This window comes from Odontesthes bonariensis, chromosome 8 (genome assembly GCF_027942865.1).
Source record: "Odontesthes bonariensis isolate fOdoBon6 chromosome 8, fOdoBon6.hap1, whole genome shotgun sequence".
NCBI lineage: Eukaryota > Metazoa > Chordata > Actinopteri > Atheriniformes > Atherinopsidae > Odontesthes > Odontesthes bonariensis.
This window is the reverse complement of record NC_134513.1, coordinates 29,109,220-29,117,945: the sequence shown is the minus strand read 5'-3', so window position 1 is coordinate 29,117,945 and position 8,726 is coordinate 29,109,220. Positions and strand designations below refer to the sequence as shown.

At 44.3% G+C, this 8,726-nt stretch overlaps 6 non-coding genes across 6 annotated transcripts; 2 read left to right on the top strand and 4 right to left on the bottom strand.

Annotated features, from left to right (window-relative positions):
• Positions 1-590: 590 nt before the first annotated feature.
• trnam-cau (transfer RNA methionine (anticodon CAU)) lies at positions 591-663 on the top strand. The gene has a single exon. It is a non-coding gene; the product is annotated as a tRNA-Met (tRNA).
• Positions 664-1,234: 571 nt separating this feature from the next.
• On the top strand, positions 1,235-1,307 carry trnam-cau (transfer RNA methionine (anticodon CAU)). Its single transcript has one exon. It is a non-coding gene; the product is annotated as a tRNA-Met (tRNA).
• Positions 1,308-4,888: 3,581 nt separating this feature from the next.
• Positions 4,889-4,961, bottom strand: trnak-cuu (transfer RNA lysine (anticodon CUU)). The gene has a single exon. It is a non-coding gene; the product is annotated as a tRNA-Lys (tRNA).
• Positions 4,962-5,678: 717 nt separating this feature from the next.
• trnal-caa (transfer RNA leucine (anticodon CAA)) lies at positions 5,679-5,789 on the bottom strand. The gene is made up of 2 exons: positions 5,752-5,789; positions 5,679-5,724 (listed from the first exon to the last, which is right to left on the bottom strand). It is a non-coding gene; the product is annotated as a tRNA-Leu (tRNA).
• Positions 5,790-6,650: 861 nt separating this feature from the next.
• trnan-guu (transfer RNA asparagine (anticodon GUU)) lies at positions 6,651-6,724 on the bottom strand. The gene has a single exon. It is a non-coding gene; the product is annotated as a tRNA-Asn (tRNA).
• Positions 6,725-7,626: 902 nt separating this feature from the next.
• On the bottom strand, positions 7,627-7,700 carry trnan-guu (transfer RNA asparagine (anticodon GUU)). The gene has a single exon. It is a non-coding gene; the product is annotated as a tRNA-Asn (tRNA).
• Between the last annotated feature and the right edge of the window lie 1,026 nt (positions 7,701-8,726).

Here is an 8,726-nt window from a genome sequence, read left to right as displayed (position 1 = left end):
TGTCGCTGCAGCAGCACAATAGCAGCTCTCCTCGCTCGCAGATCCACATCCATGGTGCAATATGAAATAATGTTCCATTGCTGACGATTTATACACATTAATTTCCCTCCGAAACTCCGAAACTTCGGTTGATTAAAATCACAAGTTATTTACTTTCCCCCGGAGCCGTTCTACCGTATGTTCTATCTACAACTCCGTATACACGCCCACTGTAGTAGCAACACGGTGACACTAGGCATCCAATCCGGCGAGTTAAGTTGACGTGACGGAACAATGGACGATTATCGTTAGAGATGCCTTGCAATCAGATATTTGTCGTCTTTCAGTTTCTTCTTCCTTTATTATCTACTTAAACTTGTCATGTCAGACACATTTTTCTTCGGTTTTGCCGTTCTCGCCCCCCATAGATGTCACAGGGGGCTGCAGATTAGAAGATCTTATTTCCTACCATCCACTTATTTGATTGCCATGCAATCCATGTGAGCTGGGCAAGTGGGCATCACATACCTTTAGCAAAGTCTGCAGGACCAATGAATGGGTGTGTGAAAGTGCGCCTAGGCTGACAATACATGCATATTTATGTTTTGCAGGCCTCGTTGGCGCAGTAGGCAGCGCGTCAGTCTCATTATCTGAAGGTCGTGAGTTCGACCCTCACACGGGGCAGGTGTTTTGATGTGGTGTTTATAGCACTTCACCTCAGTTACAGCTGGAAACTTGTTGGGCACAGGTGGCTCCGATTATTCTCTGTTGGAGCTGCAGAAAGACCACTCGGAAGCTCAGTCACTACAAAGTGTGGAAAGTGTCAAACGCAACTTATGGGCATTCGAACCATCTCTCTTTTAGAAAAGCAAGTGGCATCCTGGCCAAGACCCATGACAAAGGATAGGAAGTTCATCACGCTAACATAATAGAATACGCTGTGTGACAAAAGCACCTTTGCAGACTCTCCTTCTCTTGACATAGACTGACATGGGACAATTCAGTCAAGTTTATCCCACGTGAAACTACCTCTTTTGCAACTTTCCATAAACTTTCAAAATGAGAATGAAAGCCAGATAAAGAAACTTGTGAGTTGATTGTTTAACCTCTAGTCCAGACAACAGGTCTTTTGAACAAGTAGCTACGTGCTCAACAAGCCATGTCATCACATATTTTAGCAAAGTCTGCAGGACCAATGAATGGGTGTGTGAAAGTGGGCCTAGGATGACAATACATGCACATTTCTGTTTTGCAGGCCTCGTTGGCGCAGTAGGCAGCGAGTCAGTCTCATAATCTGAAGGTCGTGAGTTCGACCCTCACACGGGGCAGGTGTTTTGATGTGTTTATAGCACTTCACCTCAGTAACAGCTGGAAACTTGGCTCCGATTATTCTCTGTTGGAGCTGCAGAAAGCCCACTCGGAAGCTCAGTCACTCCAAAGTGTGGAAGGTGTCAAACACAAGTTATGGGGTTTCGAACCATCTCTTTTTTAAAAGCATTGCAATCAGATCTTTGTCGCCTTGTGTCAAACCCAAGTTATGGGGATTCGAACCATGTCTCTTTCAGAAAAGCAAGTTGCACCCTGGCCAAGACCCATGACAAAGGATAGGAAGTTCATCACGCTAACATAATAGAATACACTGTGTGACAAAAGCACCTTTGCAGACTCTCCTTCTCTTGACATAGACTGACATGGGACACATTTTTCTTCGGCTTTGCCGTTCTCTCCCCCCATAGGTTAGAAGATCTTATTTCCTACCATCCACTTATTTGATTGCCATGCAATCCATGTGAGCTGGGCAAGTGGGCATCACATACCTTTAGCAAAGTCTGCAGGACCAATGAATGGGTGTGGGAAAGTGAGCCTAGGCTGACAATACATGCACGTTTATGATTTTTAAGCCTCGTTGGCGCTACCTCGCTCACGTTAGTCTAAATCTCACCTCCAATAGGCTTCGCACTTCTCCATTCTCACATTGAACGGTTTAGCCAATGTCACACCGACTCACAATGAACCGAGCCTATCAACGCCCGAGCTCACAATGGAACTCGGCCAATCAAGGTGAAGCCCTAACTTGGAGTTAATTTCCCATCCCCTCCCGCTCCCGCTCCCCCTCCTCCAACAAAACCAACAAAAAAACAAATTAAAGATTTTGTTTTCGTTAGGTTAGAGGATTATAAAAGTTAGCCGTTACAGAAGAGGGATTTTTCATCGAGCCGTTGTCTCTGCCGACTTAAAAAAACAATCTTACAGTAAGTATCAAGTTATATTGTTTCTTATATATCCTTCCATTCAAACAAACGTCCTATTACAGTTTTTCTCTATTGGTTTGGCTCATTTCTTGAAACAGAAATTACATTCTCAAAACTCTAAGATCATTTGGCATAACACTCTTATAGTTCAGCACAACACCATAGCTAACCTGCAAAAGCACATATCTCTCCCAAAACTGTTCACCAATGCTTCAGACCTGATTTCTTTCCCATGTAAAGAGTCAGTGCCACCCAAATTGCAAAGCTCTTTCTCAGTTGCCTAGGCTCATTTCTTGAAACAGACCGAACGTTTTCAACACTCTTTAGTACTTTTTGCTAAACTAAACTGAATGGTTCAGCAAAACACCATGGTTCACCAGCAAAAGCTCATATCTCCCCCTAAACAGTTCAGCCATGTGTCAAAATGAAGTTTCTTTCTCATTCAAATAGTCAGTGCCCCCAAAATGCATTGTCCTTTTGGCATTGTGTGAGCACTACAAGTCAAAATGTTTAGATGTTTTGTCACTATGGCATAGGACTACCTAACAGAATACAATAGTGTATAAAACTGAAGGAAAAAAGTTTCACAGTAAGAGTAGCCTCAAAGCACACACAATACACTCATACCAACCATTTTTATTCACACAAATACTGTGAAGTACGTAACTTCCATACAGTATAGTATTGTAGAAGGAAAAGAAAAATATACATAGCACACATATACTGTAATTTAAACACAAACAAAAAACAAGCAAAATTATGTGGCTATGAATGATGACATGATCTATAATTATGGCCCGAATTTCATCTGGGACAGCACGGTGTCTTCGTGCTCCTCGGCCTCTTCCCTCTATTCCACCACTGCGCATCCTCACTCCTCCTTTTCTTCTTCTTCTTCTTCTTCTGCTGGTGAGAGGAGTGTGAGTGGAAGAGCTGAGAAAAAGGCTAAGTGTAAAGGTGGTTTTTCTACCCATTATTCGCTATCCTTGTTTTCTCTGTTAAATGTTTCATTAGTTGTGTTAGTTCTGTGTACTTTGTGTAGTCTTGTGAGGTTAATTTCGAGGTTTTTTTTCGCATTTGTTTGGTGCGCTTCCCGGCCGCAATGGCGTCTGGCGGCTTCTCCATGCTGTCCCGGAAGCACGGCATCAGAGTCGGTGCCGGCTCTCCGTGCAGCGTGGAGGAAGTGGCGCTGGCCGTGGGGCTGGTTATCGGGCACGGTTCGGTAAAGTCCGCTGCCCGCATGAACAGTGCGGTGGTTTTATTTCTAGCGAAGGTGGAGCAGGTGCACAGCCTGGTGGAGGCGGGCATCACCAGGGGCGCCGCCAGGCGGGGAAAGGTGGTAACGTTTCTAAGGGCCCAGCGGCCTGGGGGGCCCTCGGAGGTAGTGATAATATAATATTAATATTATTGCCCATTCTTAGAATTTTCTAATGAATTACAACATTTTTAAAGGAAAATAAACTAATTAAACACAGTTTTCGATTTCAATAACTTTTCTTTAGTTCTTTGGCATATTGACATTTACTCGGCCCTCCCCCTCTTGCAAAATGGTGCGGTCCAGTTCTGATCAAATTGTAGTTGAACGCATCCGAAATGCAGGCAGGTGTACGGAGCGGCTGTCTGAAACACATGATGGACGGTGAGCTGACTGAAATAATCTAGAATGAAGTCGGGTTATCAGAAGCGGAAGGACAGACGGGAGAAAGACGAGAGGGCCAGTGGAGGCAGGCAACTGGTCACTCAGTTTTTCTCAAAGAAAGGTAAGTTCACTCACTGACTTTGAGCTTTCAAACACTAGATGTTAGCGAATGGTAGGCTAACATATTAATATACATCTAACTTGGATGTATAACTGAAACCTGCATGCTTTAACCTTTTCCTGTATTAACTTATCTTGCATTCATCACTGATACAGAGCCAGGCTCCACATCAGGCAATGTTGCAGCGGCCAGTGACACCACCACTGCTGAAGTGCAGCAGGACAGGAGGAGGACCAGCAGTGAAGATGGTGAGAAAGTAGCAAAGAGTACCATGTCACTTTAAAATTGATTCACAATAAGATGTTTCCCTTCTTTTAAGGGTTACACTTTTACAGCTAAGTATGGAGTCAATTTGATTGCATGCATAACTGTAACTTGCATGCATTTAACTTTTCTATGCATTAACGTCCGTGCATCACTAACCTGCATGCTTTAACTAAACTCCATTTGAATCCATGATACAGAACCAAGCCCCTCATCAGGCCATGGTGACGACAACAGGGCCAGTGCCAGCAGTGCAGATGACAGCGCAGCACAGAGTAAGGAGCAAGAGCAGGAGGGGGCAGGGTTAATGGACATTTGCCAGTCTGAAAGTGAGGATCTACTTTTAAATGATCCAGGGCTGTGGCCAGTAAAGCTCATGGACAGTGACATAACTGGTGTTGTCAGGAAATTGGCTACTACAGAGTCAAAGCAATTCTGAAGGGAAATCTTTTCCAGAGTACTTGAGGTACACAAAGGCAGCAAATGGCAGGGAAAGAATGTTTTTTATTCATATTGTGCATTTCAGGAGGTTTGTGATCATTCAAAGAGGCACCACTGAGAACGCTGTGATGGTGGTAACAGAGCTGAACTTTAAGTGCTGGATCAAACATCTGTTGATTATTGAAACTACTACATCCAACGTGGGGCTCGAATCCACGCGCCTGAGATTAAGAGTCTCATGCTCTACCGACTGAGCTAGCCGGGCTATTCACATTTTATAAAACATGCCTTCCGGAAAAAAAAAGAAGAGATAAAAAAAGCCAAAGTCAACTTTCAGAGATTTCGAATGACATGGGAACACATTCCTCCCTTTTCAACCTCTACCTACTCCACTCGACTGGATCCCACTCAGCTGTTAGGGTTTTCCAAGAGGTAATACCACCTGGCACAAGGTGGTACATTTTTAGCACCTACTCGGTCGGGGTCGAGTTGAGTCCAGCCGAAAATGTGACATTTACAGACTGCAGGCAACTGATTGGCCAGGGAGTGATGTCACTGGATGAGTCATGAAAGCCACTCCTTAACAAGAACCCGGCAACAGCAACAGTTGGATTTGATGTATTCTGTGATCGTCAACGAGGTGGATTGCTAGACGCAAAGACATAGACCAAGTAGCAGGTATAGCTTCACCTTGATGTCCTAAATTGTTGTGTCATATTTTGTCCAATAAAAGTGACATCACAGGACTTTTGGACCTCCTTGCTATAACGACCCCACCCACATTGAGGTGGTTGTGAGTAAGTACGAGTGGAAAAGAGCTTAATGTAGCAGGAGAACTGCCTCATCGCACAGCTGAATTGTGTATGTTGATGGGAGGAACTGAAGGCCCGTCTTCAGAGATAAATGCCCTTTTTCACCATGGCCTGACATGGCTTTCTTTACGGTCTTCTAATAAGAAAGTAAGATTTAAGCAAGAAATTAGTGTCAGGAGCTGGATTTGAACCCACGCCTCCTTTTGGAGACCAGAAGTCCCTGTCCTAAGGAAGGACTGAAGCCTTGAGTCTGGCACCTTAGACCACTCGGCCATCTTGACACCATTACTTCCCTGCCTGTGTAAAATATGAGAAACGTGAACCAAAATGCAAAACGCTACTCCACTTGACTAAATTCGACTCGGGTTTTAGGGTTTTCCATGAGGTAGTAACAGCTGGTAGCAGCTACATTTTTAGCACCTACACGGCAGGGATTCGAGTTGAGTCCAGCCGAAAATGTGACGTCTACAGACTGCAGGCCACTGATTGGCCAGGGAGTGATGTCACTGGATGAGTAATGAAAGCAAGAGAGGGCCAGAGGCCATGGGTTGTTATTCAGATTTTCTTTCTTTTGTTTTAAAGTGAATGATCATACTTGAGCAAACGGGGAATACAGAAATGACATGAGCCCAAAGAAAGGTCAAAGTAATGCTCTTGCACAAGTTTGAATGTTTTTTACTCATATTGTGCATTTCAGGAGGTTTGTGATCATTCAAAGAGGCACCACTGAGGACGCTGTGATGGTGGTAACAGAGCTGAACTTTGACTTTAAGTGCTGGATCAAACATCTGTTGGCCGTCCCTCCTCACGCCATATCCTGATCCAGGAACAAGGGCATGTGCACATGCACATGCACATGCACATGCACATGCACATGCACATGCACATGCACATGCACATGCACATGCACATGCACATGCACATGCACATGCACATGCTAAAACAAGGGCACGGATAGAAATGACCTTTGGCCAAATTAAATACAGGTTCATTGCTTAAAATTCTCAAGCACCATAGCTGACTTCTGACAGAGCCATCTTAAATTAATAGTATACTTCATATTTTATACATTTTGTCTTGTGGACAACTTTTCAGGCTGAAGTCTGAGTCCCTGCAGGTTCTGGTGCCTGAAAGGACACACTCGTCCCTGGGTGGGCTTGAACCACCAACCTTTCGATTAACAGCCGAACGCGCTGGCCGATTGCGCCACAGAGACTTGCTGTAGTTGTCTGTGGGCGTGGCCTCGATCATTACCACCTCTCATCCCTTCATTAGAGTATGTGTTCGATTTATTTATGTTTTTCATAAGGTTGATATCTGCTGTGTAGGTAACAAGTAAAGTAGCACACAACAAGTAGTCAATAACTTCCTGGTCTGACTTGTTAAAGAAAGAGATTTAATGTCAAATTGTTTCCCAAGTGCCCTCATTTGGTCTCTCAGCCTTTTTGAATTTTTTCTTGTTTGTGTGTGACTTTCATAGCAATATGACAAAAAGGTTGTTTTTTCACTTTGCTTGTGCAATTTTGACAAAAGACAGAGGAGCCTCAAGGTTGAGTCATGCATTACACTGCACTTAACAGGTCACCCTTGGAGAAATATTTTGCCAAGGAGCGTGTATAATGCGTAAGGAGAGCGTTTTGGTGGCAGAATGTTTACTTTAACTCACGTAATACGCATAAGTCAGAACTTCCCTGGGTGGGCTTGAACCACCAACCTTTCGGTTAACAGCCGAACGCGCTAACCCATTGCTCAACAGAGACTCTGCCTGGCTTTTGTTGGCAGTGGGCGTGGCTTCGAGCTTGACTGCTCCCTCATGGCGGTAGATACAAGCGTTCTGTATTTTTATGTGATGAGACTCGAGTGAACTGCTGCTGATCTATGTCAAACTTGAACCAAAAAGTAGGAGGTGCTATACAGCAAGATTACCAGTTACAATACAATTGTAATATCTCTCATCAAACAGCTCAGAATGCCTTGGCACCTTAACTCTTCTCAACCAAATGACTTAAAGGATAACTTGTGGATTCAGTGGGACAAGTTACCCATTACAGCTATCAATTTGCTACCAAACCTACAACTGGTTGCTGACCGGTAGATTTGTTGGTACACACACACACTCATCCCTGGGTGGGCTTGAACCACCAACCTTTCGGTTAACAGCCGAACGCGCTGGCCTATTGCGCCACAGAGACTTGCTGTAGCTGTCTGTGGGCGTGGCCTCGATCACTACCACCTCTCATCCCTTCATTAGAGTATGTGTTCGATTAATTAATGTTTGTCATAAGGTTGATATCTGCTGTGTAGGTAACAAGTAAAGTAGCACACAACAAGTAGTCAATAACTTCCTGCTCTGACTTGTTAAAGCTGCGGTCTGCAACTTTTTTTTAGTCATATTAGCTTGAACTGTCATGGGATTCTGGAAGTAGAATATTAAATAGTCTGTTTAGGAAAAATAACGAAATCTGTAGCTCCCTCTGAAGCCTGTAATCATGCTTGCAAAAACCGAGCGCTCCCGACTGTTTTTAACCAATCAAGTTAGGGTGGAGGAATCCTACCTGTCAATCACAGCTTGTGCACACGCTGCTGAGCGTGAGTCATCACACAGCTTGTGTGCGCTCACACTGGTGTGAACTTACGTGCACAACCTCGTCCACAGAGGGGGAGGGGTTTGGGGGGCGATTCGGAGCTTGTTAGAGGTTCGGGGAGGGCCTTGAAAGTTGTATCAGTTCGAATTTTCCGACTTTAGACTCTTAATTTTGAAAACCTGCCGACTGCAGCTTTAAAGAAAGAGATTTAATGTCAAATTTTTTCCCAACTGCCCTCATTTGGTCTCTCAGCCTTTTTGAATTTTGCAAGCATGTCAACCAAATGACTTAAAGGATAACTTGTGGGTTCAGTGGGACAAGTTACCCCGTGAATCTTTTGATTTGCTACCAAACATACAACTGGTTGCTGGCCAGTGGATTTTTTGGTATAAAAAATTGTCGCTGGGTGGGCTTGAACCACCAACCTTTCAGTTAACAGCCACACACGCTAAAAGATTGCGCCACAGAGACTCTGCCTGGCTTTTGTTGGCAGTGAGCGTGGCTTCGAGCTGCCCCCTCATGGCGGTAGATGCAAGAGTTCTGTATTTTTGCGTGATGAGACTTGAGTGAACATTTGACTGCTGACTAAATCTATGTCAAACTTGAACCGAAAAGTAGGAGGTGCTATACAGC